This window comes from Natator depressus, chromosome 24 (assembly GCF_965152275.1).
Source record: "Natator depressus isolate rNatDep1 chromosome 24, rNatDep2.hap1, whole genome shotgun sequence".
In the NCBI taxonomy this organism is placed as follows: domain Eukaryota; kingdom Metazoa; phylum Chordata; order Testudines; family Cheloniidae; genus Natator; species Natator depressus.
In genome coordinates, this window is record NC_134257.1 from 8,199,149 (window position 1) to 8,217,364 (window position 18,216).

The 18,216-nt window shown below is 54.3% G+C and overlaps 1 pseudogene; it reads right to left on the reverse strand.

The window, feature by feature from the left end:
- Positions 1–64: 64 nt before the first annotated feature.
- On the reverse strand, positions 65–3,512 carry LOC141977492 (SLAM family member 9-like; annotated as a pseudogene).
- Positions 3,513–18,216: the final 14,704 nt, after the last annotated feature.

Genomic DNA, 18,216 nt, shown 5'->3' on the forward strand with positions numbered 1-18,216 from the left:
GAACCCAGATCTCCCACGTCCCCGCGGAAGGCCCTGTGCACCAGGCTGTTTGGGAGGGTGTCTCTCAGTCACTCCTCTCCCAGCTGTTCCACTTTCTATACATAACTCCATGGTCACTGGGCCAGAGAGAGACTCCGATCCTGGAGATGCCCCCGCCCTGTGCCCCAGAACAGCCGGGCGGAGGATCCGGGATTGCTACACGTTTGGCTGAGTCTAGCGCAATAGAGTCGCTGAGCTCCTGTTTCCTGAGGGGAAGGGAAATTGAAGCTTTTGCAGTGGGCGATGGAGCATTCTCATGCATTAGCTGGCTTGCGTGGGAAACTCCAGCCTGGAGGCGGGGGGATGAAGAGCCACAGTGGAAGCTCCTCTCCTCTCATGGCCGTCTCTGCTCCCTCGCGGGGAGGACGTGCACCATGAGGATCCCGGCCAGCAGGGCTCCCAGCACCCCCAGCACAAGGATCCCCTTGGCGCGGCAGTAGGATAGGGCTGGGGTCTGGGGCAGGACGGGACCTGAAGGAATAAATCAATGTTTAGGGGCTTCGCGCCGTCTGGAAACCCAAATCTATACCGAGTGCCGGGAGCTCTGACTCCGAAGACCCCAGTGAGCTGGGATGCAAACAGCCATCTGTTCCCTTTTGGCCAGACCCTCGGTGCCCCCCAGCGGCAGACCTTCCTGGCCAGTGCCAGGGTGGGGTGTAGGAATTGGGGAGTAGCCCCTTAAAAAGCCTGCGAGCCCACTAGTGGTGCTCACTGTGCCCTAGAACCCAGCCAGAGCAGCAGGGGGTGTGTACGAGCCAGGCCCGCACGGGCTGTTCCCTGCTGCGTGCGCTCGAGGGGGAGGGATGGAGCGAGCGTCACCTTCACAGGCCACCTTGGGGGAGGCGCTGGCCGAGCTGTTGCTGACGGGGTTTGTGGCCATGCAGGTGATGGGCAAGTCCTCGTCCCCCAGTCTGTGCTGGAGCAGCAGGGATTCCTCGGTGGCGAGAATGGCGCCTCCTGCTGGACGTGTCCAGGTGTAATTGAGGTGCCTGGCCCTCTCCCCGGCGCTGCAGGTGAAGGTCACGTTGCAAGTGCCGTTCCCAATCATCACAGGATGGACCCTGATCTCCGGCTCCGACAGTCGCTCTGTAGCCCAGATGGGGGCGGGAAATACAAAATAACTCTGTACAGAGGCTGCCGAGGTGAGAACCTGCTGCAGGCTCCCTGAACTGACGGCCTGAGACTACAGGCAGGGGGGGCTGACACACAGGGATCTCTCCCCCTAGCGACTTTCCCCCATGTGTGAGAGCATCACCCAATCTCACTGCACCATGTGGCTGGGACAGGAGAGGTCACCTTCCATAAGATAGCAAGTGTGAAAAATCGGGACACTTCGTTTGGGGGGGGGGGGTGTAATGTTGCCTATATAAGACAACGCCCCTGCATCTTTAACTTTGTGTCTCCCCTACCCTGTCCTCCCCTGTCTCTATCTCTCTCGCCTTTCCCCAATAGCCTTCTGCTTATTTTCTTTAAGCTGTGAGCCCAAGCCCAAACCCTAGACTTGGGCTATCAACTATCCATCTCAATACACACCTATCATCTAATCTATCTATCTATCTATCTATCTATCTATCTATCTATCTATCTATCCCCATACACACACACCCCCATCTATCCCCATACACCCCATCTATCTATCTATCTATCTATCTATCTATCTATCCCCTTACACACCAATCCATCTATCTATCCATCCTTCTACTTTGTTCATTTAGAGAGCTCTAAGTACTGTAATAGCTTGGTCCCAGAGGGAAGTCCTGGCTCACCCCAAGGTGCCCCTCCAGATACCAAACGGTCTGCTAAAAGCTTCTTGTGAAGCCGGCATCTCATTTGAAGTCCACATTATCGCCTCCCGCTCCCTGCGCCTGCACCTCCCCCCACGCACACGCACAGACACTCACTGTAGATGAGCAATGGATAGTCGCAGTAGTACATATTGTGTGCGACTGTGTTTTCCTTTACTCCGTATTCACCCTCATCTGCCATCATCAGGTTGCTGATCTCCAGCGAATAGCTCCGGCCGTGGAGTCTCACTCGCCCTCTGTATCTCTCGTCCTCCACAGTGAGACGGGGCAGGGCTCCGGGCCCCCCCGGTGTGACAACAGCAAGAGGCACCCTTCTGCCTGAGGGTGCGTCCTGGCGCGGGCTGGGTGCGGACCAGGTGATGCTCTTGAACGTCTCCCCGGAATCAAGCGGGAGGACGACTGATTCTCCCAGAATCCCGTTCATCAGTTTGGGGAGACAAGCTGATTGAGCAGGACTTGTGTCTGACAACACAGAATAAAAGGGTTCAGGAAACAGACCAAGCCCAGCCATCCCCAACCCGGCACTGCAACTCCCTCCAGTCACAGAGTGTGAATTACAAAAGCCCTTTGACCTTCGCTAGCACCTCACTGGCTTGAGCCCCTGGGCCCCTTACGCCCATCAGTGAATTCTTGGGCCTGTCTTAGATGGGAGGTCAGACTAGATGACCCCAAGGGTCTCTTCTGGCCTTGGAATCCCTGAATTAAGCCACATGATATGCCATGTGTAGGAGGGAAATACAGTCCTGTCCCTTTAAAATTTCTCCTCTCCTGTGGGTAGGTGGGGAAATCTCCTTTCACACAGGAACTCAGTGTTACAAAATGGCATTCATCATGCAGGACTGGAGGAATTTTTAAAGGGCCGGTAATAAATGATCTCCAAATGGGGAAACTGAGGCACAGAGTGGTGCAGTGACCTGCACGGGGTCACTGGCAGAGTCGGGAACAGGAGGGGAGGGTTCTGGGGCCATGACGCCAGGCTGCGGGTTTCATCCCCTGGCCACCTGTTCCTTGCTCTCCCTGCTGCCTCTCCCAGAGGGTGCTGAGGTTACAGCAATGCTGGGGTTGTAAAGGGAGAGAACCCAGCTCTCCTCTCGGCCAGCTCTGGGCTCTCACTGCTGGGCCTTCCTGCCTCTCCCTGGGGGCCATTGTCTTGTTTAACAATGTGCCCGTGACCCCCCAAACCCTCAGTTCTTTTCATGGAGGCAGCAGCCCCGGTGAGTACCCAGGGTGGCTGAGGGTCACTGCCTGGCAAACTACCCTCCTGCGAACAAACACCCCACAGGGCAAAGGAGAGAACCTCCATCGTGGATGGCACGGGACGGTGTGGGGGGGGGGGCGGAGAAGAGGCCAGCCAGGAACAGAGGCCAAGAGTCGGCGCCACATCTCTCCGACATTCCCCCTGCCTGGGCAACATGTGGGTCAGGGACGCAGGATCAGGCCCTCGCGCTGGCTGGGCTCAGACTGCACTGGATCCCTGAAGGGAGTGAGACCCCCCACCAGTCCGGCCCAGCTCCTGGGCCTGGCCCCTCTGCTGCTTCCATCCCCTCCCAAGATTCACCCTTTCGTTTCCAGCCCCCCAGCTGGGGTGGATACAGCCCCGCGTAACTTACCCCTGGGCTGGGAAACCAGCAGGAGGAAAAGAAGGAAGGGACGGGGAGCTCCTGCCATCCTGGCGGGCTGCAGAACAGGGAGCAGTCAGTGCCCGTGGAGTGATTGGTCAGAGACTGGGACGGTCGGGCCGGCCAAGTCTGGGTGCCGGGGGGATTCTGGCATCACTCCACTGAGCAGCGAGGGCTCTGGGAGGCTAAACCCAGCGCCTGCAGCTTCGAAGCCTCCTTTTCATCAGCTGATCTACCCTGTGGCAGGCACAGGATGAGATAACCCCGCCGCTCCCCCGCCCTGATCTCCCCTGCCCTTCCCCCTCGTGGGGCCTTCTGCCACCCAGTCGCTCGCACACAGGTTCAGCCGGACTCTGACACCCCCACGCCATGGGGCGCCCAGCCCTTCCCTTGGGAGACAGTGACAGGGAACCGGGATGCCTCTGGGGAGATGCTGCCTAAGTGGTCCTTTCCTAGCCCCTTCCCAGTTACACCTTGCTGGGATGATCTTTCTTGTGCACTGCAGTCGTACCCGGGAGCCCGAATCACTGAGCAGCCCAGGAACTGACACAGCAAGATACAGGAAAGGAGAAAAGCGACTCTAGATAGACAGTGCCTGACGCTATATGCCCCTGCAGCCCACACTGTAACAGTGGCAAAAGGAATTGATCCCCTGCAGATTCTCCAGCAATTGACACACACAGGCCAGTGTCCTCACTGGTGGGCTGGGGCCTTTCTAAATGCTCCATCCACAGATTCAGTTTGGTGGGTGGCTCCGGCTCTTAATTCCTGTCTTGGCCTTCCCCCCAGCGCGGCAGTTTCACGTGGTGCCCAGGTCACAGTGTGGCTAGATAATCTCTGGTTCTGATAGCTGCTCAGAGTGTGGGGGATGCAACGAACAGAGACAGAGACACTGCTGTAAAAGGAAACTGCCACAGGTTCTCACACCTGACACTGCCCGGGTGTCTGAGATGGGATACTGATCTAGATACAAAACTTTGTTCAGGACGCCTTGCAGCTCACCAGCTGTGAGACCCTAGAGAGAGCGAAAAACCCCAAGAAGCCATTATAGAGACAGGTCATTTAGAGTTCTGGTGAAACTTACAAGAAACCCCAAAGCTTGACAGTCTGGAAATTCCCAGTTAAGCCACCAATGCCCTTAACTCTGCCCTTCTCAGCCTTCCATCTTCCCTTGCAGGTAGGGTATCAGAAATGTGCTCCATAGCCCATCCAGTTGTTCCCACAACCATGAGTTGCTCTGCCCCCACACTGATCACTACTATTGCCACAGAATCATGTGATGACTTGATCTGAGCCTGGTAAGTTTGTACAAGGAGATTGTCACAGATTCAGATTGTGAGGCCAGAAGGGACCATTAGAGCATCTAATGTGACCTCCTGTATAACACAGGCCGTAAAAGTGATGTGCCAGCTCTGGATCTAATGGTCCTTGGAGAACTAGCTGGCGCATGGGACTATGAGGCCAGTCCTGCCAAATGCAGAGAATTGTGAAAGACATCAGCCCAATTAAGGAAAACTGAGCTAAACCCAAATTCTCTGAGGGCTAGTCTACACTACAGAGGTTTTGCTGCTATAGCTCAAAGTCCCCTAGTGGACACGTACCTTCCACCAGCTAAAGGAGTTCTCTTGGCAGTACAGTTAAATGACATAAGCTGTATCAGCGTGGGTATAAGCTGTGTCTACACTGGCAGAGCATTTCAGTGTGATTTTTTTCCTTTTCCTAGCCACCCTCGTTATGTCAGCAAAATTCTGTAGCATAGACTTGGCCTTAACCCTGCCATAAGAGATAGAGCAGGGGTCGCAGTCTTAATTTCCCTTAGGGCCAGGGCCAGTCCTCAAATCCTCCCAGAGGGCCAATAAAGTCACTGAAGATGGTGTTCAGAAAAGAAAACGTTTATATTGTATTTTTTATTTTGAGTTTCTTAGCACTAATAAAACTGTCATACAACTTGATACAATTCTTCCCCTGCCAGAGAGTTCATAGAATCATAGAATATCAGGGTTGGAAGGGGCCTCAGGAGGTCATCTAGTCCAACCCCCTGCTCAAAGCAGGACCGATCCCCGAGTTTTTAGTGTTTGCCAGACACCCGGCAACGCTTCCGTTCTGTCAGTTTGTTGATGTTTGGCCTCAGTGACTGAGCAGTTGAAACCTTCAGGATGCAGCAAGGTGGGCGTCAGACAGTTGTGTTCGGGATTTTGACTTGTTTATATTCATTGTAGGGAAAAGTGACGTGGCTCCATGGCTGACTCTGCCCGGCGACTAGTGATGGTATCTCTGTCCCTCTCCCCCAGCCAATGGGAGCTGCGGGGGACGGTGCCTGCAGGAGGCAGAGCCGGCAGCGTGGCTTCCTGCGTTTCTCCTCCACGGGCCACAGTGGGGAGGTTCTCAGGCCGCGGATGGCCCGCGGGCTGGGAGTTTGGGACCCCAGAGATAGAGCCACATCACCCTATCAAATGCCTTTTCAGCATCTGCGTCTGTTGACAGGCAACCTGACAGCTCATGAGTCTAACAGGATGACTCGCTGGAGTAAAAGTACGTAGGTGTGTCACTGTCTTCAGGATCAGGGCCATAGAATGGTTTGAGACCAGTGTAACTCTATAGGCTTCCACAGAATCACTCCTGATTTACACCAGCGTGAGGGAGAGGAGACATATATAAACCCCTGTACAGTGCGTGAGTCGTTCACATTCTTCCCTCCAATGTGCCTTACTTTGCATGTGTTGATGCTGAATTTGCCCTTGTGTTCAGACCTGCTGGACCAGAGCCACAGACCCGCTCTACTAGTGGGGGTTCTTTAACTGCAGTGTTGGGGGGGGGCTGTGCTTTGGAGCTGGAAGACCTGGGCTGGAGCCCTGCCGTCTGCGAGTGGGGAGAGCCGGGAAGGCCTGGGTGGCTCCGGGCTTGTTACTGTGCCATTATCCCGCAGCACCTGCACTGGACTTACCAGGACAGAGCCCGTGAATCCCGTCACTTAGAACCCGGGCACTTTCCAGCGAGCTCAGCACCTGGTCCCCCTGCCTGGGAGAGATGGGACGTCCAGCATGCGGGCTAGAGAGGGTTTAAAGAGAATAGGAGGAAAGAGGCAGGGCTGCTCCCTGGAGGAACAGCTCCACTTCCTGAGGCACAGCAGAGAGACAGGGACGTTTAAGACACGGGGCCTGATGCTGACTACAGATTAAGGTACAAAAACCCGGGACATCTGGAATGATGCTGAGCCCACAAAACTGGCCAACTGGCCATGGGCACTGAACACCCTGGGCAGATACGTCAGAAAAGGGACGATCCTGGGAGAGCCTGGACAGGTGGCAGCCCTATCGCAGGTGCTGGTGTCAATCCAGAGACAGCCTCTGGCTTCAGTGGAGTGACTCCAGATTGAAACCAGTGTTCCTGTGAGCAGCAGCTCAGCTCTTGCCCTTCACACGTGATGTTCTAGCTACTTAATCCTCCTGACCCACAGCTCTCCCCGACCCTGCTCTCCCAGCCCTAGGCCGTCCCCCAGCTCTGCTGACCTCTCTCAATCCTGCCTGCAGCAGCTGCTGCTATCCCAGTCCAGGGCCTTCATTCAAACCTCCTATTCAAACCTGTTGGCACCCCACACCCACATTGCACAGGTGTAAGGGACGACCCAAGCTGTGGGGGAAGGGAGACATCCAGCCCTGTACAGCTCTGAGGGTGGATGAGTTGACCGTCTTTCCAGAACTACACACCAGATGGTGCAAAGAGGCAAAAAGCAACTAGCCTGTGTCACTACAACACCCCAGGAGAGGTGAATGCGCAGATGATGATCAGAATACCTAGCTCTGTTCTTTTTCCTTTTTTTTTTTTTTAGTTAGGTTCTTATCAGAGTTTGCTTTTTGGTACAAACGTCACAATACCAAATGGAAACAAAATCCATGAACGTTATAAACGTATAACGCCCTCCTGTAACACAGCATAACGTTAACATACATATGCAAAAACCATTTTAACCTCATTAATATCAAACAATGCAATGAAATAGATCCATACTTTACAGCTAACCCGGGAGGGGGACAACCCAGACAAGGCTCAATCCATTAGGCAACACTGCCTTTCTCTGGGTTTCCAGCTAGAGTGGGCCTGCCCCACGCTCACCCCTAGTTAAGCAGTGGGTGTGCTGTGGCAGCTGCTTGCCACACTTATCTTGCTGTTACCCATTGCTTGGGGCCCCCCCTTTGTCTCTTGTCTCAGCCCTAGATCAATGAGTCTCTAGCTTCTCTATTCGGGGATCCCACCTGGCAGCCCCCGCCCATTCAGCATTACAGGAAGGGCAGGTAGGTCACAACCCCCTGGCACCGGTGTGTGACCCCCCTGGGGGTTCAAACTCCTGACTTCGATTTTAAGCGCTTTGGGGCAGGGACTGTGTGTGTGTCCAGCACCTGGCACAAGGGACCTTGGTCAGGATCTCTAGGTGTTTCCGCAATTCCAGACCTGCTAAGTGCCATGCAGCCCACACGGCACTCCTGCATTGTGCTGCTCCAGTGTGTGTCCCACCAGGGGTGCCATTTCAGATTTTGGTGGGCAGGGGGGCAACTTTAACCGTGATTCCTGGGGCTACTTAGGCACTTGAAAACTCTAGTTTTTTGACAGGAGCCCAGTATCTATTTCCTTTATAAAAGAAAGAAAATTATATCAATATTAGACCCACTCAGCTCTAATAACAACATGTTCTGATGTCTTGTGGCAAGTCACTTAAGGGACAATTTTAGGTTTAAAATTTTAATGTCTATTCTTACTTTATTACTAACTCTGTGGAGAGAGAGACCCCATTAGGACTCCTGGGTTCTATCCTAGCTCTGGGAGGAGAGCAGGGTCTAGTGGGTTATAGCGAGGAGCAAATACATCTGGGTTCTATATAATAACATCAGAATGGCCATACTGGGTAAGACCAATGGTCCATCTAGCCCAGTATCCTGTCTTCCTACAGTGGCCAATGCCAGGTGCCCCAGAGGGAATGAACAGAACAGGTAATCATCAAGTGATCCATCCCCTGTCACCCATTCCACCTTCTGGCAAACAGAGGCGAGAGTCATGCAGAACATGGTGTTGGATCCCTGTCCACCCTGGCTAATAGCCATTGCTGGACCTATCCTCCATGAATGTATCTAGTTCTTATTGGAACCCTGTTCTAGTTTTGGCCTTCACAACATCCCCTGGCAGAGAGTTCCACAGGTTCACTGTGAAGAAATTCTTTTTTTGTTTGTTTGTTTTAAATCATAGAAGATTAGGGTTGAAGAGACCTCAGGAGGTCATCTAATCCAATCCCCCTGCTCAAAGCAGGACCAACACCAACTAAATCATCCCAGCCAAGGCTTTGTCAAGCTGGGCCTTAAAAACCTCTAAGGATGGAGATTCCACCACCTCCCTAGGGAACCTGTTCCAGTGCTTCACCACCCTTCTAGTGAAATAGTGTTTCCTAATGTCCAACTTGAGACCATTGCTCCTTGTTCTGTCATCTTCCACCACTGAGAACAGCCGAGCTCCATCCTCTTTGGAACCCCCCTTCAGGTAGTTGAAGGCTGCTATCAAATCCCCCCTCATTCTTCTCTTCTGCAGACTAAATAAGCCCAGTTCCCTCAGCTTCTCCTCGTAAGTCATGTGCCCCAGCCCCCTACTCATTTTCATTGCCCTTTGCTGGACTCTCTCCAATTTGTCCACATCCCTTTTGTAGTGGGGGGGCCCAAAACTGGATGCAGTACTCCAGATGTGGCCTCTCCAGTGCCGAATAGAGGGGAATAACCACTTCCCCCGATCTGCTGGCAACGCTCCTACTAATACAGCCCAATATGCCATTGGCCTTCTTGGCAACGAGGGCCCACTGCTGACTCCTATCCAGCTTCTCGGCCACAATCTGCTGCCTATTAATTTAATTGGGTGACCCCTAGCGCTTGTGTTATGGGAAGGAGTAAATAACACTTCCCTATTCACTTTCTCCACACCAGTCATGATTTTATAGACCTCTCTCATATCCCCCCTTCGTCGTCTCTTTTACAAGCTGAAAAGTCCCAGACTTTTTAATGTCTCCTCATACAGAAGGTGCTCTATACCCCGAATCATTTCTGTCGCCCTTCTCTGTACCTTTTCCAAATCCAATATATCCTTTTTGAGACGGGGTGAGCAAATCTGCACGCACTATTCAATATGTGGGCGTACTGTGGATTTATAGAGAGGCAATATGATATTTTTCTCTGATTATCTACCCCTTTCCTAATGATTCCCAATATTCTGTTCACTTTTTTAATCGCTGCTGCACACTGAGCGGATGTTTTCAGAGAACTATCCACAGTGACTCCAAGATCTCTTTCTTGATGGGTTCAGCTAATTTAGACCCCATCATGTGGTATGTAGAGTTGGGATTATATGTTGCCAAGTGCATTACTTTGCATTTATCAACACAGAATTTCTTCTGCCATTGTTTCAGAGTAGCAGCCGTGTTAGTCTGTATCCGCAAAAAGAAAAGGAGGACTTGTGGCACCTTAGAGACTAACAAATTTATTTGAGCATAAGCTTTTGTGAACTACAGCTCACTTCATTGGTTTCGTGAGCTATAGCTCACTTTATCGGAATGTATCCGATGAAGTGAGCTGTCGCTCACGAAAGCTTATGCTCAGATAAATTTGTTAGTCTCTAAGGTGCCACAAGTCCTCCTTTTCTTTCTGCCATTGTGTTGTCCCGTCACCCAGTTTTGGGAGATCCCTTTGTAACTCTTCCCAGTCTGCTTCAGACTTAACTATCTTGAGTAATTTTGTATCATCTGCAAATTTTACCATGGCAGTGTGTACCCCTTTTCCCAGATCATTTATGAATATGTTGAATAGGACTGGTCCCAGTACAGACCCCTGAGGGACACCACTATTTACCTCTCTCCAATCTCTCCTCTTATTCCTACCCTTTGTTTCCTATCTTTTAACTGAAGTGCCTGGGGATCCTTAATTTACTTTAATGACAAGCCTTTTATTATCTTAATCACCCTGCCTCTGTTTATAAACAAACTCCCTGCCCCAAAGCCCGTGATGCTCCCAGCTTCTGAACTCATCACATATCACACTCAAGCTGTTGCAGTTCAGAGCGCCGTCTGGGGCTAGGGTGAGTAGACTTCCCCTAGGAACTCGGGAGGGGGGCAAGCTAGACCCTCCCCTGTGCCCCCCAAATGGCACCCCTGGTTCCCACACACAATAACTCACACATTTGTGACACGACAGCGCCTCTGCCATGCCCCAGGCCCTGCAGCCAAGGTGATGGCGCACTGTGCTGTAAACCAAGAGCCCGTGGGGTCTAAACCCAGCTGATCTCCTGATTCCTCAGCCCATTTCTCTGCCCCGCACAACCCAGACCTGACAGGAGGCAACTATGACCCCCAATTCCAGGGAGAAGGTCACGGCAGGCAGAGCTGGGAATAGAACCCAGGGCTTATCCATGGAGCCAACCTGCCTTTTCGAAGAAACGGGCCACATTCCGTGCTTGTGTTAGGGCTGTCCATGAATTCCGTAACACATTTGCGGGTGATTTTCAAGACCCACCCACTCCTTGTGACACTGAGACCAACACACAGAACTAAGGACCCCTCCACCCCTGAGTGCGGTATGTAATTTCTGGATGGCCCTTTACCCAGGCTAACAGACTGGTGCTTTGTCGAGGGATAGCAAGTAGACCACGTGCAATGGTTTCTGAGCCTGCTGCAGCCTCTAGGCTAACATGCCTGGCCGTTTAGCTCAAATGGGAGAGGCTTTTAGACAGCACTTAATTTGTACTGAAAGAAGTGCCAGGCCTCAAGCAAAGAGGTGCCAGGGCTCAAGCAATGATGTAACTGATGTGCCAAGCCCAGAGGTGCCAGGGCTATGAATTGCCAGGCCCGGAGGTGCCGGGGCTATGAATTGCCAGGCCCGGAGGTGCCGGGGCTATGAATTGCCAGACCCGGAGGTGCTGGGGCTATGAACTGCCAGGCCCGGAGGTGCCGGGGCTCTGAACTGCCAGGCCCAGAGGTGCCAGGGCTCAGTCCAGGCACAAATCTAAGCCCGGCTCTTAGCTCCAGAGAGCCGGGCTGGGTTGCTGCAGATGACCCAAGCAGCGGTGTCACTACACTTGGATGCACTGGCTCTAACCACAAGTTGGTGTGCTGGTCTCAGACACTGGTCACCTCACATTGCAGTCCTGGGGCTGTATCCCCCGGGGCTGCTCCGGCGGAGAGCAGCAGGTTTTCTTCTGGCTGCTCTGGGAACTGATGTAGGAGCAGCCTGGGCTGAAGGCTGTAGGGTCAGACCTGGCTGATGAGCCATTCAGGGGCGGAGGGAGTAATGCGAGACCCCTGGAATAATGACTGGAGGGGGGTTTACGCTGCCAAACAGAGGGGAATTTGGATGCTGAGTTGACAGGGGTTTAGCGCTGGGTTTGTAGGGTTTGTAGTTGGCTAGTGGGAGCTGTCCCTTTAAGAGCAGTGTCTGGCGAGCTGAGAGTGGGTTTGAGACTCTGGGCAGTGCAGGACAGTGGGAGTTTCCTGGGGGCAGAGTGGGGGGACCTGGCCTGGGCGAGAACCTTTCCAAGAAGCAAACCTCCCACTGGCCTGACCGTGCTCATGTGGACCGGTGCCTTGGGGCATTGCTCATGCCTGGCAGGGCTGGCACTGCAGGTCCCTGGTTTGAATCGAGCCCAGCACAGCGGGGACTGGTCGCTGCCCCTGACTGAGATGACTTTGGTGGCTCTCTACTCCGGCCCCCATGTCACAAACTCCACGGGCCAACAGCACAGAGGCTGAGAACAGCCTGGGCTACGGGGACTGAGTCTCCCCAGCACCCCTCGAAGAAGGTCCCCCCAGATCAGGGCTGGGGGAGCTGACCTGACAGATACACTGAGAGCTCCATCACCAGAGCTGTCTTTCCCCGCCACAAAACCTGCCCACACAGGTTAAGCCCAAGTGCTACGCAGATTAGCCTGTGGAATAATTGGCCTTCAAAAGTCACCCCTTGAGCCGCACAAAGCTCAGCGGGAGGCGATGCCCTTCAGTGAACATAGAGACCCACCTGCCCACTCGGGCACCCCGGGGTTAATAACTGTAATTAGCATCGTTAGCTAATTAGGTGCCCTAACCACTTGCTGGAAGCCTCCCAAAGGTGCGGCTGATGTCCTGCCATGATCAGAAAGGAGGATGCACCACCGAGCCAGGCCCAGCCCCTGCGCCCAGGGGGAGATGATGGCACACAGGGACCCGGCAGCTCCAAACCAGGAACCAGCTCCGTGAACCGGGCGTTTCATATTAAATACTTTGGCCCAGACCCTCAAAGGTATTTAGGTGCCTACCTCATGGGAGTCAGGTGCCTTTGAGGATCTGGCCTGTGGCCCAAATCCAGGAGTAGGCTGGCAAGATGCAGCTGCTTACTCCAGGCTGCCGGCTGGCCCACAGTCTGCAGGTCAGGCTGGGCCTGCTCTGGGAACTGATGTAAGAGCAAGCGAGCAGGACTCAGCAGCGGCGTGGCTGGATCCCTCACATGCATCCCCATCCATGACCCTGGCCCGGGGGGAGATGATCCTTTTCAGCACCACCCAGGGTGCCCCTGCAGCCTCAGCAGCACAGAGGCCAGCATGCGAAAGGCAAAGACGGAGTCCGGCGCTGTCCATGTGGTGGGGACGGTTCTGAACCTCCCTACATGGCCCTCAGCTTCTAAGAGCTTCCGGGTGGGGTGACAGGACCCTCCGCCCATCAACGCTTGGGGAAGCCCGGGGGAAACGCCCCAATTTGCTTCTGCCCCTCAGTGCCACTGGGATACACCTGGGCAAAGCAGCAGATCAGGGATGCAAAGCACAGACCCGGTCTCTGTCCTGTGACAAGCAAAACAAGCCACCCGAACAAGGGGAAACAGGAAACACCTGCAGCAAGCGATGGGAGCGAAGTATTGACTGGGGGGGGGGGAAGCAATGCAGCGTGGAAAAGGAAAGTCCTTCCCTTGGGGGGCACGTGAGCAGGGCTGGGAGCCGGGCTGAGCTTCCGGCACATTGCGCTGTTCAAGAATTATTGTTAGTTATTATTACAGGCCCTAAAAGTGAGCAGGGCTCTGAAAAGGACAGACAGGCAGAGTGAGGCTGGCAGACAGGGCGCCAGCTCGTGCCCAGGTCCCCACGGCCCAGCTGAACCCCTGACAAATACACAGCTAGAATCAGTCTGGCTGACCTGGGTTCGTATTGTTAAAATAGTTATTAGGATGATAGGAATGTGTTCAGCCGTTAGACATTATTGAATGCTTGCGAGTTGCTGCCTGGGTTAATCTCACTTATACCATCTGTGTCCCCTATTGTAAGGTAATATTTGAGCGGTTGTATTTTGAGACTCTGTGACTATGTAAATCCCTGGACAGGAGAGAGAATTTACTTAGTGTGAGGCGCTGATCGGTAACAGAAGGTGTTACCCCCTCCCCAACAAAAAAAAGGTCAATCGACACCTGCTGGACTATTGTGGGGTGTCCATGCTGATTAGGCCTCAATTGGAGTATTGTGTCCAGGTCTGGGCTCCACATTTCAGAAAAGATGTGGACAAACTGGAGAGAGTCCAGAGAAGAGCAACAAAAATGATGAAAGGTCGAGAAAACATGACCTGGGAGGTTTGTTTAGTTTGGGTTTATTTCCCTGACTTTGTTCTCAGAAATGACTGAACCATTTTAGTTAAAACTTCCCAGCAGAATTCAGCCGGAGGCAGACCCTCATCACAGAAAGTTTCAGCCCAAACAGTTGAAGTCTGGCAAAGTTATAAGCAACTGAAAACATGGTCTTCCAATGGGCAACTTTGTGCAGCCCTGCCCACCCCCCCCAGCGTAAGTCAGAGCAGCTTCGGGTTGGCTCTAACTTATGCTCTGTTCCCGATGTGCCCTGGGGAGCAGAGAGCAGCCACAGTGCAGTGCGCTCTGGCCACGCCCCCGATCCGCCCCCACGTGGGTTCAGGGCCCTTACTCCGGATCTGTGCAGAGGGGACTCTCGGGGGCCATTTCCACCCACTCTAAGGCCCCTTTACGCTATAGCATAAACGAGGCCTTGGTGCCAGTGAGCATCACCTCAGACCCATAAGATTCTAATCCGGGGCTGATTCTGAGTGTCCCAAAGCTTGGGGCTGGGCCTCAGGGTTTGGCCCAGATGCACCTGGGCTCTGAAGGTTCCCATGGAACAAGCCTGAACTGTTTCTCCCGTGCCCGGGCAGCGGGTGCTGAAACCACCCATTGCGACGGCAATCAGGGGAAGACTTAGCCTGGAGAAACGAAACTCTGCCAAGCAAGAAGAAAAGGAGGACTTGTGGCACCTTAGAGACTAACCAATTTATTTGAGCATAAGCTTTCGTGAGCTACAGCTCACTTCATCGGATGCATACTGTGGAAAGTATAGAAGATCTTATTATATACACACAAAAAGCATGAAAAAATACCTCCTCCCACCTCACTCTCCTGCTGGTAATAGCTTATCTAAAGTGATCACTCTCCTTACAATGTGTATGATAATCAAGTTGGGCCATTTCCAGCACAAATCCAGGTTTTCTCACCCTCCCCCCGCCCCCCCCCACAAACTCACTCTCCTGCTGGTAATAGCTTATCTAAAGTGACCACTCTCCTTACAATGTGTATGATAATCAAGGTGGGCCATTTCACATTGTAAGGCGAGTGGTCACTTTAGATAAGCTATTACCAGCAGGAGAGTGAGTTTGGGGGGGGGGGTGAGAAAACCTGGATTTGTGCTGGAAATGGCCCACCTTGATTATCATACACACATTGTAAGGAGAGTGATCACTTTAGATAAGCTATTACCAGCAGGAGAGTGGGGTGGGAGGAGGTATTTTTTCATGCTTTTTGTGTGTATATAATAAGATCTTCTACACTTTCCACAGTATGCATCCGATGAAGTGAGCTGTAGCTCACGAAAGCTTATGCTCAAATAAATTGGTTAGTCTCTAAGGTGCCACAAGTACTCCTTTTCTTTTTGCGAATACAGACTAACACGGCTGTTACTCTGAAATCTGCCAAGCAAGGACTCTATCCACAGGGAAACCATTTCCCACCCTTGGTGGGGCTGAGCCCTCCCTGCCCAGCCTGGAAGGGAAGTCGCAGCTCAGCTCCTGGGGGAGGATGCGCTCATTGGCTGGTTCTTAGCCCAGGCATAACTCAGCTGTCCCAGGGTCCTCTGCGCACAGCAGGGAAGTGGCTGGGCTGGCAGTAGCCTGGTGCTGTTTCCGTTGGTGCGAAGAGACGCCCTTGGTTCTCTGCTGTGGCAGCTTAGCCTTTAGGCATCTCCTGAGCCTTATGGGAAGCTATCACATTGGTGCCCTGGCCGAAAGGGCCGTGGGACTTGCCCTCTGTGACAGCTATGTCAACCCACAGCCACGCCTTGGGCCTTGTGTGAGCTCCCCGAGATCTCCCCGGGGTGCGTGAGACAGCTCAGTCTCATCAGTGCGGCGCCGGAGCCAGCTGCGAAGGGCAGAGGGGTTTCCCAGGCTGCCCAGAGGCGAGAGAGGATGGCCCATGCTGGCTGGATTCTCAGGCACCCTGGGCTGCAGAAAGGGGTTGCAATATGGGTCAAAACGGCTCCTGAGAACCTCCCTTGTGCTGAGGCCTCTCCGGCCCGGGCAGGGCTGGTGTAAGGGCTCCCCCGGGGCCCTGCTCCCAGCCCCTAGCATGGGGGGCGAATTTGGGGAGTACCCAGAGCACCCTGCACTCTGCCTGTTCTCTGCTTCCATGGGTCCAGATAGGTCTGGTAGGACAGTCCGTGGGTTGCCCCAACTCACACCTAGTGGGGGGCAGGCAAGGCCCTGTCTGCACCCAGAACATGGGAAGCCCAACGGTGACTACCTAGATTGTAACCTCTTTGGGGCAGAGAGCGTCTCTTTGTTCTGTGTTTGTACAGCACCAAGCACCATGGGGTCCTGGTCCACCACTGGGGCTCCCAGGTGCTACCGCAAGACACGTGATCATAAGAATTAAAGCCATTTTAAGCCCCCATGCGCCCTGGCCTTCCCCAAGCACAGGGATGGGGCATGTGGGGATCAGGGCCCCATCAATCATTTCATTGGCATTGCTACGTGCTCAGCGACCACTGGAGACCATTGCTCAGAAGACCCAGACTCCAGAACGGCTCTGGCCACGTCCATTGCCGGCTTCCTCCCTTGCCTGCGCGGCCATTAAAAGCAATTGCCGAATTTTCCCCACAGCTGCCCTGCAGAGCGAGGAGCTTCAGCACCTAGACAGCCTGGGCCTTCAAGCAGAGAAGGTTCCAATTCAAACTCAGGGGACTCGGGGTGAGATAGTGGGGCCGCACGTCTCCGGGTCCCCAGTGCAAATCCAGCCTCGCTTGGCAGGGGCTGTTTGGTGCACACCCAGGGAGATGAATTCGGGGGGGGGGGGGGGAATCAGCCCAGCTCCCCCAGGGCTGAGTGACGGTGTTGCAGTAAAGTGCCAGTCGCCGCTGAGGTGCATCGGCAGCCGCAGCTACGGACTGAGCGGGGCATGAAGATCCAACCGCCCAGCTGCACGAGATGGAGCCTGCCTGAGGCCCGGGGCCAGGGGCGCAGGAGGGGAGTTTACCCGGGCCCTGCCCGCGCTGTATGTGTCCAGGCAATAAATAGAACCGGAGCAGCAAGGCCGTCATTCCCACAGCAAGTTCCCAACAGGGGCCTGGGGGCAGGGCTGGGAGCAGCAGGGGTGGGAGTGATTATCACAGGCCAAGAATAACACCTCGGGTCCTGCCCTGCCCAAGGAATGACTGAGAGCGAAGGGGAGGGGGAAAGGTGGGGAAGGGCTGCTCTGAAACCCCAGGGAATGGGGCCAGCTGGTTACTGAGGTTAAAGAGAGAGGCGTGTATGGGGCTAGATAGGGTGGGCAGGACCGCTGGTCTGAGGTGTTATTTTTGGCCTGTGATAATCACTCCCACCCCTGCTGCTCTCAGCCCTGCCCTGGGTGTGGTCCCTTCAGGTCCTGGTGCTTCTTCCTTTCTTTCCCTCCCCAAACACCTCCTACACCTACCTATCTAGCCCCATACACCATCCGTCCCCCCCCTTTCTCTTTAACCTCGGTACCCAGCTGGCCCCATTCCCTGGGGTTTCTGAACATCCTGTCCCCATCCTTCGCCCTCCCCTTAACTCTAAATAATTCCTGGGGCCGGGCAGGATAGATAGATAGATAGATAGATAGATTAGATTAGATATGGTGTAGGGGATGGCTGGACAGATAGACAGGAGTGGTGTATGGAGATGGTTGGACAGACAGGAGCGGTGTATCCGGGTGGCTGGACGGACAGACAGAAGCGGTGTTTGGGGGTGGCTGGATGGACAGACAGAAGCGGTGTATCCGGGTGGCTGAACAGACAGACAGTCAGGAGCAGTGTTGGGGGTGGCTGGACTGACGGACAGGAGCGGTGTTTGGGGGTGACTGGACTGACAGACAGGAGCGGTGTATCCGGGGGGCTGGACGGACAGACAGGAGCGGTGTTTGGGTCTGGCTGGACTGACAGACAGGAGCGGGCTGCGGGGACAGACGCACACAGCTGGCCTGGAAGGCTGGTCGGTGTCTCTCAGGCGCGGGGCCAGACCAGCTGTTCCCTCGCCCACCTGGTGTCTCCAACGCCCGGCCCGGCCCGGGGCGGGGCAGGGGGCAGACGGGCTCTCGCCGCCCGGCGGCTGGGCGCAGGCCGGCCCGGAGCGCGGTGCCAAAGGCAGGGGGCACCAGCGAGCCGGGCTCGGGGCTGCAGGGAACCGCGCGTGGCTCCGCCCGGGC